The sequence below is a fragment of the Heterocephalus glaber genome, unplaced genomic scaffold (genome assembly GCF_053883595.1).
Source record: "Heterocephalus glaber isolate CG9 unplaced genomic scaffold, H.glaber_assembly_v1.0 deba00001444, whole genome shotgun sequence".
NCBI lineage: Eukaryota > Metazoa > Chordata > Mammalia > Rodentia > Bathyergidae > Heterocephalus > Heterocephalus glaber.
This window is the reverse complement of record NW_028258297.1, coordinates 26,653,570-26,675,983: the sequence shown is the minus strand read 5'-3', so window position 1 is coordinate 26,675,983 and position 22,414 is coordinate 26,653,570. Positions and strand designations below refer to the sequence as shown.

The 22,414-nt window shown below is 34.1% G+C and overlaps 1 long non-coding RNA gene across 1 annotated transcript; it reads right to left on the bottom strand.

Moving 5' to 3' along the window:
- Positions 1–910: 910 nt before the first annotated feature.
- On the bottom strand, positions 911–20,544 carry LOC147827519 (uncharacterized). The gene is made up of 5 exons (XR_015452345.1): positions 19,885–20,544; positions 8,778–8,834; positions 8,394–8,524; positions 6,909–7,024; positions 911–1,102 (listed from the first exon to the last, which is right to left on the bottom strand). It is a non-coding gene; the product is annotated as an uncharacterized LOC147827519 (long non-coding RNA).
- Between the last annotated feature and the right edge of the window lie 1,870 nt (positions 20,545–22,414).

Below are 22,414 nucleotides of genomic sequence, written 5' to 3'. Positions count from 1 at the left end.
TTATTTCTCTTTCTGTATCTCTTCTTCTAAGATTAGAATTATATACATGCTGATTTACTTGTTGATATTACATTATAGACTGTATCCAAATACTCAAATCATTAGGACTTTCACCCTCTGCCATTTGTATGTGTGTGTTGGGGGAAGTTGCTCATGGTTTTATAATCAGTTCTAAAGTTTTCTTTGAATTTTAGTATTTACTGGGATCTTGCCAATCTACTGTACACACACACACACACCCACACACATACACACACATGTATATATGTTGCTATCATCCATGAATGTGTAGAGTGATCATGTCGTCTTTCTATTGTATTCTCGTATTTTTGGATCTTTCTGTTGTATTTATGGCTGGCACTCTCTGTCTTGGCCCCATAAAACTCAGACTAAAAAATTTATAGGTTTTCTTCATTCATTTCTTCCCAAATTCACCACTTTGATCTGTTTAATGCAAAGGGCTTTGTTCCTCTCTCCCTCACCCTTTGCTAACCAAGTCTGCCACTGTGGCAACAATTCTGTTGACTTTTGTAGACTTCCCCAAACTGTACAAAGTACAATATATGTTCCCTGAGATGGGGTTCAGTGGGTGGATGGGGAGGGGTGGGAGCAGCTCAAGACATGAAAAATACAAAATATTCTTCATTCTGTTTGAATCATGAAAGTTTCTCAAAGAATAAATGATTATTACAATCATTATTAGCTTTTGACCAGTTTTAAAAGGTTGTAACTTCTTGTTTTTGTCTATTTGTCATCTTCATCATATTTATAATAAATTTATGTTAAAAATTCTTCATGTCTCTAGTGACTAAGACTCATTATATTAATAAATGGAAAGACTAAAGTAAAAATTAACTTTATTTGTTTTTAGATTTTTTAATTAGTAAACAATCTTTTATTAGACTTCTGATAGTTTATTTTCTCATAGATTTTTTGAACTCCTTCAGTGTTTTGTAAGGATTGGACTGTCTGGCAGAAACAATAATGCATAGATGTGGACAAATGGTTGTTTCCTCTCAAAAATTATAAATTTCTTGGGCCGGGGATTTAGCTCAGTGGTTCTGGCAACTGCCATGCAAGTGCAAGGTCCTGAGTTCGATCCCTGGTACCAAAAACAAAACAAACACAAAACAAAACAAAAATTATAAATTTCTTGAGAACATCTATATTTTGTACCTTGAAAAATTACTCTAAGAAGAAATCAATGTAAAAATTATATAAATACCATTTAAATGTTTCATATATAGAGAAAATATTCAGATTAAATATGTAACTATTGATCTAAGTAGTTTATTCAATAGAATATTAGATTATATCTTAGCAATATTAGTGACATAATTATCTCATGAATCTTATTTGTACATATCTCTGCTTAGGAATTACACTGTATGTTCTGTATTTCTGATTTTTAATACCTATGGAGAATGACAAGAAATGTGCATATTTGAATTTTTAGGTAAACTTTTTTCTGAATCCTGTTCAAAATAAAAATATATGTAATTATGAGGTACTATAGCCTACCTATGTTTGGTATACTATAGATGATGCTACTCTCATCATCTGTAAACAATGTATTTTTATTTTTTTCAAGAATTGTACAGATATCTACTTAAAACTATTTTAAATTTTTATTTTTATTAATTTTAAAACATATACACTGACACATTATACATTTTGTAAGCTTTTACTATTTATGACAATCAATCATTTATAAATTATAAATCATACTATCATGAATTATTTTGTTCAAATCTTAAGGTGAATAATCCCATCCATCTTTTCAAATGAATTGATTTCTTCTGGGCCTTGAATGTTTTAAAACTGAGAACTCAATAATTATGAGTTGCAGGTCTGGGGATTTATTTCAGTGGCAATGTGCCTGCCTCGCAAATGCTATGTCCTGAGTTTGATCCCTGGTTCCACAAAAAAACCAAAAAAAGATAAGCTACATGGCCAGGGATTTAGCTCAGTGGTTCTGCTGCTTGCCCCACAAGTGCACAGACCTGAGTTTGATCCCTGGTACCAAAAAAACCCCAACAAATAATTAAGAGTTCCAACCTTGTTACTTGTCACTTGTTGCCATGCTGCCATCAACCTTCTGCCTGCCCTGCTTTGCCATGAATTATTTCTCCTCTGTGATATCCCTCTGCCATGACAACCTGCCTTGGAGCTATTCAACTATGAACTGAAACCACTACAAGAAGCTGTAGTAGCGCTCCCAGCACAGAGAAGGAGGCTTCCAGGCCACTGTAGCACTGCTCCCAGTGCAGAGGAGGTGAGCTGCACAGGTGTCAGCAACAACCTCCCCCCCATCAAAATGAGAAGACACATAAGCAAGTCTCAATACCAGACTTCCAGATCACCTACAGCAACCCCAAAAGGAAAGAGATGGACCACTCTGATACTCAACCACCTGGATTCACTGAGCTGGCAACAAAAGAGGGTCTCAAAAAAATGAAATTAGAAATAATTTCTCGGATAACAGCAGAGATTATATTCACAGTTCAAGATATGATTAATAAATCTAGAGAGGAGCTGAGGAACATGATGGAATCCCAACATAGGAAACAAATGGAATGCATAAAACAGATGCAAACAGATTTCCAGGAGATTAAACACTGCATTGAAAGTCTACACCTCACAATGAGCCAATGTGAGGACAGAATTTCAGATATAGAAGATAAGATTGCAATTAGTGACTAAAAAAAGAAAAATTTCTTTAAAATAGTAAGGGCCCATGAGAAATCAATCCAGTAGCTGCTAGACGTTGCAAAGAAGAATAACATAAGATTGATTGGAGTCAATGAAGAAACAGGAGACAGTACAGATGACATAAAAAACTGTTCACAGAAGTATAGGCAAAAAACTTCCCAAGCATGGTAAAAGAACGTGACATACAGATAAGTGAGGCATACAGGACTCCAACTAGCCTTGATAAAAAAGGCATAGAATTGTAAAGATTCCAGAAACCCAACAAAAGAACAAAATCCTACAAGCAGTCAGAGAAAAGAAACAAATCACATACAAAGGAAGGTCCATCAGAATCACAGCAGACTTCACAACACAAACCCTCAAGGCAAGAAGACCTTGGAGTGATGTATTGCTAGCCCTAAAGGAAAATATCTTCCAGCCCAGATTGATGTACCCTGCAAAACTGTCTTTCAAAATCGATGGAGAAATAAGATACTTTCATGACAAAGAGCACCTTAGGAACTTCATGAATACCAAACCAGCACTCCAAAAAATTTTGACAATATCCTAGGAAAGGACAATGAGGATCACAATCCCAGGAAGCACAGCAGAATGAATCCATTGGTGTGACCAGAAATTAAATGCAAAGGGGGACAATCCAACAAAAAGAAAAACTAATGATGAGGATAAGTCAATATGCATCAGTTATAACCAAAAATATTAATGGTCTCAATTCACCAATCAAAAGAAATAGACTGGCAGAGTGGGTCAAGAAGCAAGATCCAACAATGTGCTGCATACAAGAAACACACTTAATTCCAAAGCAAACTCATAGACTGAAAGTTAAAGGGTATAAAACAATACTCCATGGGACAGGAACATGAAAAAAAAGCAGCAGTAGCTATCCTCTTTGCAGATCAAGTGGATTTCAAACCAACACTGATGAAGAGAGATGAAGAAGGACACTACATCCTTGTAAAGGGAAGAATCCAAGAGGAAGAGATGACCATCATAAATATCTATGCACCAAACACTAGTGCACCCAACTATATAAAACAAATACTAACAGACATGAAAAGTCATATATGCACTAATAAAATAGTAGTGAGGGGACCTCAGTACCCCACTGTCACAAGTAGATAGATCAACTAGACAAAAAATAAGTAATGAAATACTAGAATTCAATCAAACTCTTGAACAAATGAACTTAACAGATGTTTACAGAGGCTTCCACCCCACAAAATCAGAATACACATTCTTTTTAGCTGCACATGGGTTGTTCTCCAAAATAGAACACAGAATTGCTCATAGAACAGTTTAAGTAAGTGCAAAGGAATTGAAGTTATCCTCTGTATATTATCAGAGCATAGTGCAATGAAATTGGAGATCAACAGCAAAAAGAAACTGCAAGAATTTCAGAAACACATGGAAATTGAACAACACACTTCTGAATAACCAGTGGGTCACAGAGGAAATTCAAGAAGATATTAGACAGCTCCTACAACTAAATGACAATGCCAGTACAGCATATCAGGATCTATGGGACACAAGGAAAGCAGTCTTATGAGGGAAATTCACAGCAGTGAATACTCATATTAGGAAAACAGAGTGAGCCCAATTAAACAACCTGATGGTGAACCTCAAGCTTCTAGAAAAAGAAGAGCAGGACAAACTCAAAGCTCATATAAGGGAAGAAATTATAAAGATCAGAGCAGAAATCAATGCAATGGAGTCTAAGAGAAGATACAAAAAAAAATCAATGAAGGAAAGAATTGGTTCTTTGAAAAAATAAATAAAATTGCCATTACATTTGATTCTGCTGAGGCCATGGATCATGGAAAGCAGCATGTGATGAGGGAAGCTGCTCACTTCATGGGAGCTGGAAAGCAAAGAGGAAGAGAGGAAGAGACCAGGGAGCCCCATTCCCTTTGGAAGACATGCTGGAAATATCCTGAGACCTCCACCAGGCCCCACCTCTTAATGGTTCTACCACCACCTGGGAGTGTCATGAACTAGGAGCCAGTCCTTTAACACATGGACTTTGGGGGACATTCTAGATCCAAACTACAGCAATGGTTCACCATAGGAAACTGAAATTAGAGACAGTGAATTAGGAAGGAGCACTGAATAAGTCAGAGTTCAGTTAGAAGACAGAAAAGAGGAACTTTAATGTAAAGTCTTACTATTTGTGGAACATAGACTACTAAGAGAATTAAAGAAAGTTACAAATATCTTAGCATTCAAGTACTTGAGGAGAGTTTGCAAAGGCAATACTTAAAGATTCATGATTTTCAATGCAAGATTGTACCTCAAAGAATGGTTTTAGACCTCAATGAAGGCCGTCATTGGATTTCACTAGGGTAAAGCAGCTCCATCTCCAACTGAGTGAAGCTGGTGAGAACAGGTCTTGCTGAGCTAGTGACTGGCCAGCAGGAAGAAGCCCATGCCACAGTGCCCACAGGAAGAGGATAGCGGGCTGAGAGACCACAAGTGAGAACACAACAATTTACGGGAAGGTGAATGCCACCGGATGTCCTGTGCCATGGACATGCAGCTGGCAACTTCTCTATATGAGACAAAGAGAAAGCATGAAGATAGTTGGAAGATGAAGCAAGCAAGAAAGGCCCTTTCCCCTGCAGTCTCTGTCCAATGTCTTACTCCCAAAACACCATTCAGGCTACTAAGGGAGAAAACTACTGTACATGGGTTCTAGCTGTGTGTTAGTTACTTTTTCTCATTTCTGAGACAAAATACCCAACACCCAAATTTAGAGGGAAAGAGGCTTTTTTGGCTTATAGTTTATAGAGGTTTCAGTCCATAATTGGCTGGCTCCAAGGGAGCAGAAACAACAGAGGAGAAACAACACAGCACGCACAAGGTAGGAAAGTCAACAAGGGACCTTCACTGTGTCTTTGTGCCTCTTTTATCCCAGCCAGACTACTGGGATTAGGGTAGTGCTGAACCAGTCACTCACGTGTAGTGCTTTAGTAATCAAAATCCCTTAATCCCAGCATCACACATTCCAGATTCAGCCACCTCTGACCAAATGAGGCTTTGGGGACATCCAGACCTAAACCATAACAAGCTCCATCATCTCACAGTGGTATAATGCAGGATAGATTTGGGATTGAGAGGCAATAAACAGTTAACTGGCACACATGGTTACTTCCCAACTACTTCAGGATTGCTATATAATAGCCATTGTATCTGCTCCCACTAAAGAATGGAATAAAAATGGCTTCTAAATCTGTTTTATTACAGCATTTTCAATGGTGATTTTGACTTTCTTTTGGAGATTGATGTTTTCACTACATAACAACTAATGTCATTATATATATATGTCCTTTTTTTCTTCCACTGGACTTCAGATTTTGGGAAGATAGATATTCTGTTTTATAAAATTCTCTTCTCCATCTTTCTGCAACTCTTTATTAGAAAAGGTACTTTGATGGAAATAACAAAATGTTAAATAATAGAAAAGATTTAAAATGATATCATTTTTATGAGTCACAAATGGAGCTACATTTTAGAAATTTAACTATTCAGGGACCTTTCTACCATAATTCATTTTAAATAAAGATAGTGCTTATTTTTATTTGCAAAATTAATTCATGTTTCATAAACATTTATCTCTGAATAGATATCTTATATTCTGTGTATTTATTCTTTATATTCAAAGAGAGAATATTCAAAACTAATTTTATGAAATATTCTTTTGTAAATTACGGTTGCATGCAATAGTTAAAGTTGTGTAACAAGCATCCAAGGGTTCATGGACATGCAAACCATGCCTTGCTGATAACAGTTGAAAATTTCACAATTCTTAAAGATGAAGAGGTTGAAACACACTTTCTCTGCCAAAGTTGGTGTTTTGGTCCATTTTCTATTGGTATAAAAATATTGTAACACTGGGCAATTTATAAGGAAGAGGGTTATTTTGGCTATTGATTGTGGAGGCTGGGAGATCCACAAAGGTGGCACTGGCACCTGCTCAGCTTTTGATGAAGACCTCATGCTTCATCATAAGAAAGTGAAGAGACAAGGAAATTTATACAAAATAGACAGTGAGAACCCACTTCATGAAAAAGGTACTAATTCCTTTTCACAATCTAATCCCATTCTTAACATCTCCACTACTTCTCCATACCGATACCTTTGGAATCAAATAACAGTGTGAGTTTTGGAGGGGAAAACTAAAGCTATAGCATTCCACGTACCTGAGAAATCCAAGTAAGTTACGACTTCTAATACATAGTAGTGGCATTAACATTTTATTTCCAAGAGAGAAACAGGCCAAAAGAAAGGATGACAGTCCTCATGGAAGTTGGAAACCCTAGAGAACAGATAATAATCTTAAAGACTGAAGAACAATCTTTCACTCCATGTTCCATCTCTTACACACACTGGAAGTTTGAGACTCCCAAAATGTCAGGCAGCTTCACTCCTTTGGCTCTTGGGTTTTAGTTGTGCATAAGTCTGTGCCTACAGCTGCCCCAGGCAAGCATTGCATGCTACCAGGGGCTCCACTGTTCTGGGACCAAGTTGCAGCCACACACTTATGATTCTAGTAGTCATTGTCACACTGGAGACTGTATGCAGTAGCACCACTTCTGCCGCCAGTTTCTGCCTGGGGCCTCCAGGCAATCTGATGCATTTTGTGAAATCTAGGTGGAGGAAGCCATGCTTTCATTGTTGTTGCACTCTGCACTCTTGCATAGTTAATGCCATGTAGAGGTGGATACCACTGAGGCTTAATGCTTGCTCTTTATGGAGCTAAATGAAGAGCTGCCTCTGGGACCACTTGAGCCATAGCAGAGTGCCACGAAAGTTTAGGTTTTATGCCCTCTGAGCAATAACATAAATTACACTGGGGCTTCAGTCATAGTTGGCAGAGCCCATAAGCTTCTTTAGAACATGGAGAGTAGAGTTCCAAAGCAGTGCTGTGCAGTGAGCCTATGAATGATGGCCTGGACCAGTCCCCCCAAACCTCTCTGCCCTCCTAAAGCTCTGGGCCTGGGAAGAAAGGATGACTTCATAGATCACTGAAATAATTTGGGTTTTCTTTTCATTGTCTTGCCAATAGACACCTCACTCTCTTCCACTCATGGTCATGTTTTACTAATAAATCACTCAGACCACTGGTACATTAATTTTTAATCTTCACATAGCCAGGCCATGACTTTTCAATGTTTTTACATTGTGATTTTTAAAACAATTATAAATTCTATTAAATCTTTCCTTTCCTCTTTACATTTTTCATGCTAGTCAAAGATAACAGTACGGCTCAATTTTTTTTCCACCGGAAAGCCTAGTTCATCACTACTAAGGTATGCCTGGCACAAAGCCCCAGGACACGAACACTATGCAGCCAAACTCTGCAAAGATCATTGATGATGTCCTTTACTCCAGTTCTCAATAAGACATTAGTCATTTCTTCTATAGACCTCATCAGAATGGCCTTTAATTTCTAAGAAGAAAGGGTACTGGATTTGATCAGCTTGTGCTCTAATGTCTACAATTAATACATGCTTATAAAATGAAATAAAATATTTTTTTAAAGTATGCATCTTTTTAATCATTTTCTCTATCCTACTCTTGTCTTAATCTATTGTCTTTATTTTACTTGCCTAATCAAACATCTTCTTCATCATTCCTAATATCAGTTTCAAGTAAAACAAATCACTTCTACTTTGTTCTCTTACCTACATTAATGTCAAATCCATTGTTCTCTGACCGGGTCATATTGTCTACCAGGCATGTCCAATATGTGTTCCATGGACTGAAGATCCCTAGCTTGCCTGGACCGCATTTAATGAAGAGAAGTTGTCTTGGGCTACATATAAAATACATAATGTGGTTAATGTATACGAGTAACACAACTTCTTTTATTTTAAAATATTTCTATTGTTTAAGCCGCATGATTTTGTCTTTGTCTTTGTTCCTGTCTGATTTGATCAGCACACATCATTCAGATCTTTGTCTTCCCTCCCTTTCTCACCCTTCCCAGCCTCTAGCAATCACTCTTCTACATTCACATTGACTTTTTTTAAACCTCCCATGTACAACTGAGTACATGCTAGACTTACCTTTCTATGTCTGGCTTATTACACTGAACATAATGTCCTGGGTCACAGATGAATCTACTGGGGATAAAGAAGGTAAATTAAGTGAATTAAAATTTGAAGACCTGCTTTCATGAAGTAAGAGAAAAAGATCTATGACTTGGAAAATCTCTGTTCCACCCAGATGTGCAACAGGCAAGTTGATTTCCTTGAGGAAAAGGTTGTGATGTCTCTAAATCTGTTTCCCTGGGCACCTAGAGTAATTAACATGCAAATTTTGTGACATCTTCAAACTTCTAAGAGTTTTGGATATTTAAAACACTGAAGTAAACAAAATCCATTTGGATGTAAGAGGCTGATGTTGTTAAAGTATGTTTCATTTATGAATGTAGAGAACACCACTGTGGCAGAAAATGTAACATTAAATGGTAAACAAGGAAACAAGCCATCAGTGAAAAATAACCAACTTGCTAATGAAATCTGTACTCACCTGACATGTAAATCATGCATGTGATTTACTTGAGAGCAATTCTGAAAACAGTCACTATTTGAATATGCCCTGTATTCACAATTTTAAATATATTACCATGAAGGAGGAAAAGACTTTTATTGTTCCATTATACCATATGGATTGCAATTAAACAATAAAACTAAAAATAAAAGTGTCCTATGTTGGGCTAAGTTAATATAATAAAAAATTTTGTTGTTGAAGAAAAGATATTCCAATAAGATTGCTGAATTTTAAATCTGTAGAATGTTTTGAGTGACATGGGATTTTAAAAAAATAATAACCATTCCTAGCTCAAGTAACTGTTCCAGAGAATAATAGTTGTCAAGATGCTGACTTATTTTCACCCCTTCTAAATACACATTCAAGATTTATGGAATTTCTGCTTTGGTTTCATCCTATTGCAGTGTAGTGTAGTAGTTGACATTATAGGTGCCTTGTCCAGTACACAATAGCTTGCTAAATACATGATTTCTATCATGTATTCAATAATATCATATATTTAATAATATTGAATAATAATGAATAACTATTTCAATTTGTCTTTGCTTTTTATTTAAAATTTTTATGTATCATTTCACTTTTTTCTCAAATGCCATCCATATCCAAAACTTAGCTCCACAGGGTCTTTTATTTACCTCACAGTGTCTTTTATTTACCTTATTGCTCATGTAAATTTTAGACTTTTTCTTTTTTTTTATATGACTCAATAATTCAAACTCATTCACAGAAAAGTTGAGTATAAAATTTTTACTTCTCCATAAATACACGTATTTTACTTTCATTTCTTGCCAGTTACCCAGTGGAAACCTCTGACTACATCCAGTTTTAGCATAACAGCTCTTAGTAAGCATCCCACTCAGTTCCCTGTTTGTTATCACAAATGCCTGTGGTCTCAGCACCTCCTCCACTTGGGGTACACAGGAAGTGCCTCATGCACGCTAAGCAGAGAAAGCCAGCCTGAAGCTTAGTGGTCAAGCAGGCCATTTGAGGAGCCTTAGTGGCTCTTCTCAAATAAGAAAGATAATTCCTAATTGGTGTGATGTTAGCTCCCAAATGAGGTGTCTGCCAAGCATTATAATTTTTCTTCTGCAATAATTTTATGGAGTTGGGTAAATATGTCCAGATAAAGCCCATACATGTACTTTCACAGTCAAATTATTATTTCTGCATAAATTCATTTTTGTTGGTTTATTGAAATAACATTTTCCAAAAGAAATGCTCAGCAAATCACCAATAAAAGTCCCATTGTGACAACTCTAGAATGTGTCCTTGCTCAGCATGAGAAACTGAAGTTCCTTTGAACCTGGTGTTTCATAGTCTAAATAATCGTTTTAACTAACCACACAGGACTCATTGTGGTGTCCTCCTCTTTAATCATGTCTCCACACTTTGTGAGTTTTGTTTACAGATTGTTATTTGTGGCACAATAGCCCCTGTGCTGAGCTTCATCATAGGATGTATTTAGGAGAACTTGTTTTTGCGAGTTCCCCATAGGCAGTAAATTGCTATTTTAATTAAATGAGATTGCTAGGATATTTTCAAATACTCTGTTTTTACAATATTCTATCTCCTTTTTTCAATCTTGTATTTGAGACAAATAATCTCAATTAAATCTAAAGCCATAAGCATAAAAATAACTCTCTCAACTACGTGTGATTCATGTTTCCCCATAAAAGGCCATATTTAAGTGTCTATTCATAACCCTTTAAAAAGCAAATATTTGTAAAAATGTGGTTATAAAAAAATGCCAGCTTATTTTTTCTTCCATTCAGATTACTTTTAACTTTATACAATACTCAAAGGAAAATGTTGATCAGCTGAAAAGAATACTGGTGTAGGAATGTCAGAAAATGTTGTTACTCTCTTTTCTTCAACTTGATTTATATTCACTTAACTTTTTTATTCTTGAATTTGCTCTATACTTATTTCCTGTTACCTAAGCTAAGATTATAAACTCCATTAGGGTAAGACATTTTGTCCACGTTTTTTTACATCAATGCCTTCATAGCCTATAAAAGTGCTTTACAAGTAATGTTCAGTTAAAAAAGTATTGAACAAATCTGTTTATTGTCCAAATTTAGCATATCACAATAGTTGGTTTTTTCCCTTGGTATACGTTTGAGTTTTGAGATTCATAATATATTTTCTTCAAATTTTTATGATATGTTCATTACCTCATCTTATTTTAATATTACATCTTGGCACAATATTTTGAATAAATCAACCTACATAAGATATATATTTAGTCAGTTTTGTTAGTCAAGATCAATTCATATATTTACTTATTCATTTTTTATGTACCAAGGGTATAAGTTTAAGTTCCTAATTCTTCTGTAATACATATTTTATAGATGTCCAATTTCATGTTTTTATATTGGTATAAAAATTTCTTAGCATGAACTAGTGAATAGGATCTCATTTCCTACTGTATCTGCAATGCTGCTTTGTTTATTTTTCTTCTATTTACATGACTTCCCTTTCTAGTTTGTCTGAGTGTTCATTCACTTTGTCTTAATTACCATAGTTTCAACATTGGTCAAAATATCTAAAGAACAATACCCCCACTTTCTCTCCATCTTCCATAATGATTTCCCTCCCCTTGGGATTTGTAACTTAGTGTGCATTTAGTATTATCATTTGGATGTCCCACAACAAAACTTGGACTCTTAATTGAAACTGAACTAAATCTCTAAAATATTTTAATTTTACTTGACAGATATATATATATATATATATATGATCAGAAGCTCTATCAAATTGATTGACATTTTTAATATATCTCTATACAATTATACAGTAAATTCTATAGAGATCTATTTTTGTTAGATTTATTAATAAATGTCTTACACTGTTTCCATTGTGATTGTTGGTGATACATTAAAAAAACCGATTATCTTTTACCTTTAGAAATATAATAGCATTTGAAAATTTAAAGCTAAATTCAACTATAACTAATATTATTAATATTAAGTGGTCATTAAAATATTTTGATTTTCTCTGTAGATGAACATATCATTGGCAAACATAGTCTTAATTTCTGAGCCCTTACCTCTTTTATTTCTTGTGATCTTAAATGTGCCAAACAATCTTTACAATGATACTAGAAATAAGGGATCTTAGAGCCACTTCATAACCACTTCATAATTTTCTTTAAAATTACTGAGATAATAAAGTTAAGAATACTGAGTCCTACCAAGTGTGCTGGATTGCTTTTATCATGAAAAGATATTGAAGTATAGCAAATGTACTTTCTATTTTGATGTGATATTCTATTTCTTACCTATGGTTTGTAGTAAAATGCACTTGAGAATTTTTCTTCCAAAGGAAAATTACTGCTTCTAACCTGAAATAGTCACTGTTTGAATTGGTTTGGTACTGTTTTAGAATTTTACAACAATATTTATGTATGAAATGGATTTTCCCTACACATAGGCATTTAATAGTTAGGATTCCAGAAATCCAACAGAAGAACAAAATTCTACAAGCAGTGAGAGAAAAGAAACAAATCACAGACAAAGGAAAGCCCATCAGAATCACAGCAGACTTCTCAATGCAAACCCTCAAGGCAAGAAGAGCTTGGAGTGATGGATTTCAAGCCCTAAAGGAAAACAGCCTCCAACCCACATTGATGTACCCTGCAAAACTATCTTTCAAAATGGATGGAGAAATAAGATACTTTCATGATAAAGAGCACCTCAGGAACTTCATGAATACCAAACTGGCACTCCAAAAAATTTTAGACAACACCCTAGGAAAAGACAATGAGGATCACCACCCCAGGAAACCCGGCAGAATGAATCCATTGGGCATGACCAATTAAACGCAAAGGGGGAGAAACCAACAAAAAGAAAAAGTCATGACAAGGCTTTTAAAACTTTTAACTTCATCTCCCTAATGAGGGTATAATTCAATCTTGTTATTGTACTGATTAGTATTTTTCTGATTCTAGAGTTGCACACCTTTCCTTGTGCTATACCAGCTATTTATCATCTTCTTATGTCTACTTTTTAATTGGGTTGTCTATTAATGAGCTCTAAGAATTCTTTATATATTCTGCTCATAGGTTATATGCATTGTAAATATGGTCTGTTTAAGGACTACTTTTCATTTTAATGATGTCATTTAAAGTTCTAAATTTTGATAGAATGTTATTTATTAATTTTTTTCTTTTATACATCATGTTTTTTGTATCCTAGGTAGTTCTTGCCTACCCTGAATTCATAAACATTTTCCCTTATAATTTCTTCTTAAAGTTTTATACTTTCTTCTTAAAGTTTTAGGCTTTCATATTTAGGTTCATAGATCCCTTCAAGTTATTTTCATGTATGGAAATAAAGGGTTGAGGTTCATTTTTTATATATGGATACCAGGTGTTCTAGTGCCATTTGCTAAAAACACTATCTGTTCCCCGGCTCTTGAATTGAGTTTATATTTTATAAAATGTTAATGTTAAATAATCTTTCAAAACTCAGTGGACCATATATGTGTGGTTCTATTTCTAGATTTTCTGTTTTATTCCAACGATCTATATGTCTTTCCTTACACCAACACTGCCTTGATTACTGTAGCTTTAGAAGGAGTTCTTAAAATTAGGTACTAAACGTCTTCCAACACTGTTTTTGTTTTGTTTTGTTTTTTAACTTTTCTAGGTCCTTTGTACTCCTACATAACTTTTAAATTTCAATATCCAGTTCTTCATTTATAGCAAGTATACACAGACCTGAATTTTTATATATACCTTGTGTTTTCTAATCCTGCTAAATTCAAGTACAAGTTCTAGGGGTTCCTAGAGATTTCTTAGTATTTTCTCTGTAGATGATCATTTCATCTACATATAAAGATTTTGCTTCTACCTTGCCAATCCTATCCTTATTGTGTCATTTTATTGCCAGACTATATTGGTGGGGACTAGGTTTCAAAGTTTAATGGACAGATAAAGAGTAAGCATACCTGCCTTTGTTCCCCACCCTAAGGAGAAAGCATTGTATCTTCTCCATTCATATAAGGCATTCTCGCTGGAAGTATGGAGTACATGTCTTTAATCTGTTGAGAAGGTTCTGTTCTACTTCTAGTCTCCTGATAGCTTTTACCATGAACAGCTGTAGAATTTAGTCCAATACTTTTTCTCCAACTAGTGACAAGATCATATGGCTTTTTCCTTTCCTCTGTTAAAATGATGACTTTTGGGGGTGGGTCTTCCAATGCTGAACCAACACTGCCATCCCTATAACAAAACCACTTTCTACATACTGCCAGATCTGACTTCTAATAGTTTGTTTTGTTAAACAAATTTCTATCTATGTTCATACTTTTTCTTCTATTATCTTTATCCAGTTTTAGGATTAGCACGATGTTGGGTTCCTAAAATGAGGGGAGAAGTGTTCCTTCTTTTTTCTGCTTTAATTGGTTGATATAATTTATCACTTAAAATGTATATAAGCCTGCTGTTGTCATATAGGTAAGTTTTCAAGCTAGGAATATGCTTTCTTTAATAGGTGCTATTCAAATTTTATATTTCCTCCAGAGTTAGTTTCATTAATTTGTCTTCCAAGGAACTTCTTAGAAGTTGTCAAATTTATTTCAAAACAGATTTTTGTAATATGCTTTCTATATCTTTTTAAATTCTGTAAAATCTGTGGTAATGTCTCCTAGGTCTTGATATTTTAATTTTAAAAATGTATAATTGATATTGTGTAACAGGAAGAAAAGGTCTAAAGGAGTAGGGGAAGTGGGAGGGGTAGGGGAAAGGAAAACAGGGAAAAGAAAAACTATGAGAAAAGGAAAAAAATGGAAGCAAAGTCTTTGCAAATAGGAAAGGGTGGAGGGAGTGAAGGGAGGGCAAGAGAAGGGGGAAAAAAAAGGTCCAAGATACTCATGTAAAGGTACAAGATCCCAATGATGAATGTAACTGTATTTCATACCTAAAATGTACCAATAAACTTAATGGGGAAAAAATGGATTTTCCTTTTATTTCTTTGTACATTCTTGCCTTGTTTTGGCATCAAAGTAATTCAGGGTTCCATGAAATAGGAACTATGTTGTTCTTCCTTCTGTTTTCTGAAACACTGTACACTGCCTCAGCCTCCCGGAGTGCTGGGATGTCTGGCTAACCTAATGTCCCTTTTATGTTCCATTGTTCCAACTAGAATACTCCATTACATTTAGTTGTCAAGTTTCTTTAGCCCCCCTTTGGCTCTGACATTTTCCTTATTATTTTTCTGTGCAATGGAAATTACAAATAGTTAAAAATCAGAATAGTATGGATTATATTTTTATTTTGGCATAGAATTTGCTGCTATTATTCTGGCAGATAAAAAGGGAGTTATGTAACAATTGATATCTGTTAGGAAAAAAGATAAAAGAGCAGACATGGGTATGTGACATCCATATACATCATATGCCAATGAATATTTACCAAAAGCTAATAATTAAAGTTGGACATCATGGAACTGATTTGTATACATTTATATTTTCTTAATGAAAAGCATAGCATGCACATGTGTGTGTATTTTTCTGTACGGGTGCATGAAAGATACCCCTCAGTTTCTCTGGTCTGTGTAATGGAGCACACCAGATTCCATTCAAATTTGTAAGTTTGTGCAGAGGTGATCCAAGGCTTTAACTTCCTTCTTTGTTTATTTTCACATAAGTATTATAAGCATATTTTAATAATTTTTAAACTTTTGATGTAGAATTAGGTTATATAATCCTATCATTTTTCTCAAAACTTTACTTCTCATCACTAAACTTACCATTTTCAAGTCCTAAATATTAGAACCTGACATTTACCAGTCAGTGGGTAGTCACACCTCACTCACCAAATTAGTCAAATTTTTTGTGCAGTCCTAAGATGAAAGTATTGTGATTGGTATTACATTTTCTTCACAGGAAGAGGAGATTAGAAAAACACTTGTCAGGTTTCTCGGGGACTGAAATCAACCAGACAATTCTACTTTCAGTTTTAAATTAGGGACTCAGAATATGTCTAAAGTTTTTAGTTCTATGGAAGGCTTTTATCCACAAGAATTGGGATCTTACCTCTGTAATCAGGTGTGTCTGTTTGGGGGAGGACATGTTTCAAGCTCAGAACACGTTGCAAAATATTTACATTATAATTCTAATTATTTAAGTGTTTGAGTAGAATTGCTGATGGCCAAGAATGCTGATCATTTCTGAGGTGTATTCTGTCACTACTCCTGGAGAGAAGTAGTTAGGGCACTTATTGAAGAATGGGAAGTTATGATGTTGCCATAAGAAGCAGTCTTGTCTCTAATCACAACTATAAGAGTGATTCTTTACATTTGGAATCAGAAAAATTGCTTTTCAGTGTGAATTCTTACATGTGTTTTCTTTTGGAATACACAACATAAAATAAGTCATATCCATTTTTTCTAAATACCATGATCAAATGTGAATAGCTTCTATTTTTAAAATCTGTCTTATATGTATTTATCAAATAGCTATTTTTTTCCTGAGAGCTCTGCTAGACATTATAAAATGTTAACTATATATAAACATGAGGTTATGTTTGTTCATGATGATGGTGATGATAATTTGTGGTTATTGATGACGATGATGATATGGACCAAAGTTGAATTAAAATGTAATGGGTAAAAATATCCAATAAAAGTGCATATATCTTTCATGAGATTATCTTGAAAAGAAACCAATTACCACAAAATAAACAGAAAACTACATTTGTTTCCTGTCTCAGTAATGTTAGATATGCTCGATTATATTTCCTAATGCAGGTGAGTTTAAAATATCTATTATACTTTCTGGCATTTTGAAATAATTGACCATTATCTCATAACCAAGAGAAATTTATACAATTATTTTTGCTTGGATTTGTGTGAATTATTATTTTCATTTTTAAAACTATGTATCTGTGGAAATTTTTTGTATGTTATGTCTCCAATCAGAATATTTCATCTTGTCACCAAAAAACCCCATAAAAGTGCTCAATTTAATTGTTTTGTGGATGGAAGACTTTAGATTCATCTCTGGGGTAGATGAGCAATTGTCACTCTGTCATGGGGTGGGTTCGTGATCAGAAGTGTCATCATGGTTTCGGTATGTACTTCTGCAGCAATGCGGGGTTCTGTTTTTGCATAACTTTAAAGCATGCAGATTTTATTTTAAATCAAGTCTTCAAAAACCTAAGAGATTTTTCTTTTTTTATTTTATCATTTGCCACTAATGGAATAATTCACAATTTAAGGTAATATGACATAGTGAAATGCCTTCAGGATTTGGAATCAGAAAAATTGAATTTTAGTCAAACTTTTACCACTTTTTGGCTTTGACATAGGAGCAGCCCAGAGCTCTTATACACTTTCATTTTTTCTATCAAATAGTGAAATAAAATATGTCACATTTATCTTATAATTTGAAATACAAATAATTTGAAAGTATCTTTTATCCTAAAAGTGTTACACATTACTCATGATTAATAGCAGTATATTAAATAATCAATATGATTTTTGCCATCTTTAATATTCAATTTCTTCATCAATAAAGTTATACCGACCATCTTTTCTTAAGGTTTAATAGTCTATGAATGCAAACAATGTTTAAGTCTAATTTTTAGGAACAAAAGATATTTAGTATTATACCAATTATAAAAGGCTTTTAAATATTCAGTAAATTATTAATATTTAGACAGAGACAAATTGTTTCTTTACTTCTTTTCTTCAGAATCAAGATTCTTCATTTTTCTTTTTGCCAAAGCTTTAGATCCTATTTTAGTCTTTGTATATTTTCCACTCTTAAGATAATTAGACACACAAATATTTAGTAAATATTTAAATATTTGTGTGTAACTGGTACAAATGAGAGTAAGTTTATCGTATTTTATTTTGCTTAATAATATTTCTAATGGAATGTGTTGATACTTTTGCTTTGCTTTCTTTCCTTTGTAAATTTGTAATCTTGGGTGCAAATTTAAAAGATTTGTGAAGTTATTCAATTAATAAATTAGGATCTATGATACACATCTATGTCCTATTGCCCTTGTTTTTTTGTACTATACAAGCTATCTTTATTTTTAATGTGAGATCTCATCATACATTATCAGTTAACTCATTTTAAAAGTATACAAACTCTTACTAAGAATACTTTTGAATAGAATAAATACAATCTTACTAATAGAGCAAAGCCTAAACATAATAATGAAGTAATGTAAAGGAAAGGTAAGTCCATGTTAGAGATGTTAGAAAACTGGAAGATGATAGAAGATGAGATAGAGATGAGAAAAGGGTTCAGGGGGAGGAGAGAGCAACGGGCAAGGGCAATAATAGGGATGAAAATAGTCAAAATGTGCTGTGTGCATATACCAATCTACCAAAACAAATCTTATTATTCTGGATTGCCAATGTGCACTAATAAAGAAAAAAGAATGCTTGAGGAACTGTTCTGGATTAAAGAAGGCAAAAGAAGTGACAGCTCAATAAAATGAATGGTCTGAAATCTACTTCTGGCAAGGGAAAATAAAATAACTTACAGGGTATTATTAAGACAATTAACAGAATTTGTACATGGGACATGTATTAGATAATAGTGTGGTATCAGTATTAAATTTCTTATTTTGATCACTTTGCTTTGATTATGTAAGAGAATATCCTTTTCTTGGCAGATAGTATTTTGAAGTGTTCAGTGGTCTCTAAACATATGAGACCTTCACTTCACTGTCAAAAGTTTCAAAAGAAAGAGGAGAGAAGAAGAAAGAGAGAGAGAGGCCCAAATTGTGACTCTGGTTCTTAAAGGGCACAGATTTTGACTTTGTACACAAATTTAAAACTACAAAAATGAGCTTTTAATCTCAAACAAGGACCCCCTCTGTATGTTTAACTGGGGGCAGGGTGGGCAAACATTTTACATAATTACTATACAGATTTTTCTTTCAAGCTTTTGAATTATTTTGCCAATCAAAATAAGAACATGAGGACAGTTCCAGAAATGCACTGATTTCTATTGGCAGCAGAGTCCTCCCTTCTCTGAGTGCTCTTCAGACACCTATCATTCTCTCTCCCACCAGTCATGGTCATTCTGTCAGGAGCAGTTGCTGACCATGAGACCTTCTGCAAAGCAGAACATCTCAAGAGGCCAGTTTTGCATATGGACATAAAATACATGCAAAGAATAAAGGCTGACAGAAACACAATGAATCAGAATTTTAAAAAACAAGTCCATGGTGTACTTTATAAAGGACATTGGTGGGCAGTATATTCATGGAAATGTCAGGTTGAGTGGTAAAATAATAGGCCTAAGGGGTGGAAATGACAGAACCCATACTGGCTTGAACTGTTTTACTCCAGAGATGCGAGAACCGCGTAATTACAACCTTGAACCAGCTCCTAAAAGAAGGCAAATTCACAACTCTACACTGATTACAGGCACATGTAGACAACATGGTAAGTCATATATTCCACTTGATATCTCTCAGTGCACAGAGGTGAATCTTGGAAATTATGCAATTAAATCAGCCACAACAATTCGGTTTATTTTACCTTCATGAGGGAAGCAGAGATGACGTTTAACAGAAGCTTGAATATATAATAAAATTAGAATAAGTTGGTCTTCAGGACTTTTTCAGGCCCCCAAATGGATGAGATTACTTACCATAATAATTGCTATGAGACGGGAGATTGGGGGACCACTGAGTCATCACCTTTAAGGAGGAGTAAATAGTGATAGGAGACAGAGGAAAAAAGAAATTTTTAAAATTCTCAAAAGTATGTTTTACATGATATAGATGCAATGGCCTAATTGCTACTTACAGAAATATTTCTGAGTATAATAGAGATGATAGGTACTCAGATGTCTTTTTCCAAGTCAGTTATTAATATTACAACTTGAGAAAACTGAGCCCAAAAAGAAAAAGAAAGTATCTATTTAGCTTTCATCTATAAATTTTGATTAAAGACTAAGAAATTATATGGGGACAATTTTAAGAAGGCAAATATGTCACATGTTTTGATCAAAAGAGAAAGATTACATTATTGTACAAACAATATTGAAAAAACATTGGATAAAAATCAATAGAATCTTTATATATGTTTATACATAGAAGATATACATATTAAAACATCACTATACTTACTGTAAAATGTTGGAATTTTCATTATAGTTAGAAAAAGGAAAATATTTTTACTATTATTACTCTTGCTTAATATTGCTGTTTTTCACTGATGCTAACTGACCAAGAAAAATTGGTATAAAGCCAGAATTAAAAGACAAAATTAATATAACTTCAAAATGTATTAATTAAATAATTTAAAAACTCACAAATTATATTCCCTGAATATTTCAAGCAGTAGAAACTATCATATGAATACTTGCTGGAAACTTAAGATGTAAAAATCAATTGTCTTTCTAAGTACAAATATGATGGAACAAAATATATTTTATGACAAAAAGTCAAGGGAAAGAAATAAAAATAAACTTTTAAAATTAAGAAAGCCTAAAAATTATTAATTTAAATTTTTAATATTGAACAAAGAATAAATATGCAGAATGCAAATAGAAATTACTCAAGGATAGAGGGCAACATTTAGCAGACAAAAATCATGTCTATATATCTATAGCCAATATACCATATTTTAGAATTAGAATGTCCCTGAAAAGTTTTAAAGTTTTTATGTTACATTTAAAGTGTAATTATAGCCAAGATCACTAGAGAAACAAATGTACTAAAAATTATGGGCATTATTAAATATTCAGGCTTTTTATAAAGGTAGGTAAATTGTGCATACAGTGAGTGGGCAGACTGATTAAATAGGTTGAATTTGTTGCCATTTGAACAAGGTTTTATAAAATGTGTTCAGCTTTCTTGGCTCTCTCTCTCTCTCGCTTCTTTTCTCTCCATGTGACCCTTCTCTTCTGTATATATGTGCTGAAGCAGCATGTGGACCTCAACAAAAGATGACCAGGTTGGGGTACCTTCTCATCCTCCAAAATCATAAGCCAATTAAACAACCATTTCTTTTACATATTAAGTAGACTCAGATATTTTGTTACAGTAACAGAAAATAGATTTATTGGCCTTGCATTTATTTTTCTCATAGATTTTGTCCCCACACCCATTCCCTCCACTCCCTTCAATTCTGCTTCCCCTCCTTACCTTGCCTTTTTCTTACCTTTTCTTCTTGCCTTTTTCTGCCCAGGCTACTGAGATTAAGGTGGTGCCAAACCATTCAGTGGAATGATTTTGTAATCACTCATCCTTTCTCCAAGCACCCTTAATCCTAGCATTGTGCCATGAATCAATCACACACTCTAGATTCAGCCACCTCTGAAAAGCCCCACCTATGACTGGATGAGACTGTGGGAGGGACATCTGGACACAGGCCATAACACTCTTTGATCTCCTTTTCCAGAGTTCTGTAGTTTTCAATGAAAGATCTTTTATTTCCTTCATTATGTTGATTTCTAGATATTTCACTTTTTTAGATGCTATTGTGAAAGGTGTTGTTTCCTTAATTTCTCTGTCAGTGAGTTTGTTATTTGCATATAGGAATGTTATTGATTTTTGAGTGTTGACTTTGTATCCAGCTAAGCTACTGAATTTGTTATTAAATCTAGAAATCTTTTGGTGGAGTTTTTGCTGTCTTCTATGTAGAGTATCATATCATCCACAAATAATGATAATTTAACTTTTTCCTTTCCTGCCCTTATTTCTTTTACTTTTTTCTTTTGTCTATTTGATGAGGAGCACATTTAATCCAAAAACATTTACAGATTAAAAGTATGGAAATAATAACCAAGAGAGGAAATTCAAGAAAAAGCCTGAATAGCTGTCCCATTTTCAGACATAATGGACTTCAAGCCAAAACTGATCAGCAAAGGCAACAGTCACTATATATTGGGTAAGGGAACAGTTCAGCAGGAAGAGATAACAAATATAAACCTATGTGCACCAAATACCAGTATGCCCAAACTCATAAAACAAACACTACGAAACATATAAGATCAGATAAACATGAACACAATTATACTGGATATCCCCAACCACCTACAGTAAAAAAAAAGTAAGAAAGAAAGGGCAGACTAACTATACAAAAATCAACAACAAATATCAGAGGTGAACCAAACCTTTGAACAAATAGATTTAATAAATATCTACAGTGTTCCACCCCACAACAACACATTC